Source organism: Vigna radiata, chromosome 8 (assembly GCF_000741045.1).
Source record: "Vigna radiata var. radiata cultivar VC1973A chromosome 8, Vradiata_ver6, whole genome shotgun sequence".
Classification (NCBI taxonomy): domain Eukaryota; kingdom Viridiplantae; phylum Streptophyta; class Magnoliopsida; order Fabales; family Fabaceae; genus Vigna; species Vigna radiata.
Window position 1 is genome coordinate 35,411,989 of NC_028358.1, and position 1,800 is coordinate 35,413,788.

Consider the following 1,800-nt stretch of genomic DNA (forward strand, 5'->3'; position numbering starts at 1 on the left):
AATATTATCTTTTATATATATATATATTATGTGTGTGTGTGAAAACATTTATGAGTATCTATAACTACACATGAATATAAAAGAAAATTTGAGGATTTTTTTTCCGGATATCCAACCCGACCTAACTTCTTATCTTCTTAATTTATAGATTTTTCTATTATGTATACTAAAAAATATATATTTGTGATAACAAAAATTTATAAAATTATAGTTATAAAAATAAATATAAATAATTTATAATTTTATTGTGGATAATTTTTATTTATTTTGTATTTGTATTTTCTTATGAATATTTATTTCAGTTTAAAAATTAAGTAAATTTAAAAAAAAAAGTTATGGTAAATGGACGTAATATAGATACTCTTGGGAAAAAAAATATGCACCAAAACAAAGAATCTTCTTTATTTAATAGTACATAATATATATATATATATATATATATATATATATATATATATATATATATATATTATTTGTAAAAAAATCCCATTAATCTGATTATTTGTTTTATTTTTTTCTCTTAATATGTGTGTGTGTTTTTTTTTCATTCATTTCGATAAAAAAATAAATCGATAAATGTCATGTTTAAAAATTTTAATGTGTCATGATAAACTGCATTTATGTGATTATATTAATTCTAAATACTAATAATTTTTATAATGATTTAAAATTTTCTATTATTTTCTTTGGGTTTATTTAAAAGTAAATGAATGTTGATTCACTCTCAATACTCACGTTACTCATTCTTTTATCTTCTTTTCAATTTTACCTAACAATTTTATATATTATATATAATATTTAATTATATTTATTCTGATTAAAATGCTTTCAAATTTTCTAACTTTTTCCTTTTATTTCGTTTCAGTGTGAATGAATACAGAATATCTGTTCTCATCAACGAATACATCGAATTCGTGTACTGTTCTTCGAAGCAGACACGGTGTGAAGATTTTATTTTCAACTCAATTTCCCTACCAAACATATTCTTATTCTATTCATTTTAGTGTCGCTTAATATATATATATATATATAGGGGTTTGCTAACTTACGTACGTCTATTTTTCAGTTGGTACATTTTAGCAATGTGTACCGGGTTTCAGTAGACAAAAATACTTCTATATATCATGAATTCTAAGTTTTAAGGTTATGGGTATTTTAATAATTTTCATTCTCAAAATTAAAAAAATAAAAAAAGAAACCCCTAGATCCTTACCCATCTCTCTCATTCCTCTCAACCATTTCTCTTTCATCTCTTTCACTCCAACATTTTCTCTGTCATCCCTACTCTAGCTCCAATTGAAAAAAAATCAGAGACACTTGTCTTATTTTAATAATTTTCATTCTCAAAACTAAAAAAAGAAAACATCAAACCCTTACTCACCTCCTTCATTCCTCTCAACCCTTTCTCCTTCATCTCTCTCACTCAAACATTTTCTCTGTCATCTCTGCACTAGCCCCAACTAAAAAAACATTCATTATTATACGATTTACTTTTGTTAAGAGTTGAGTCATACTCACCTTTCGAAAAAAGTTCATTCAAAATCTCTTTAATTTCATTATCTTCACTATATATATATATTACAGCCGACGGGTACAACATGCACCAAGACTTATAAGCGTCCTTCCTTTACATTCGTTTACATTATGAGACTACTACGAAACATTGATCTGTGNCCATTTAATTTTTTTGGTAGAAATTCATTAACTTGTTTTCCTTTACTAAAGAAAAAAACAAATCAAAATACAATAAAATTATCAATTATAAAATCAAACAATAAAAATTCTAAATCTTGAAATTTT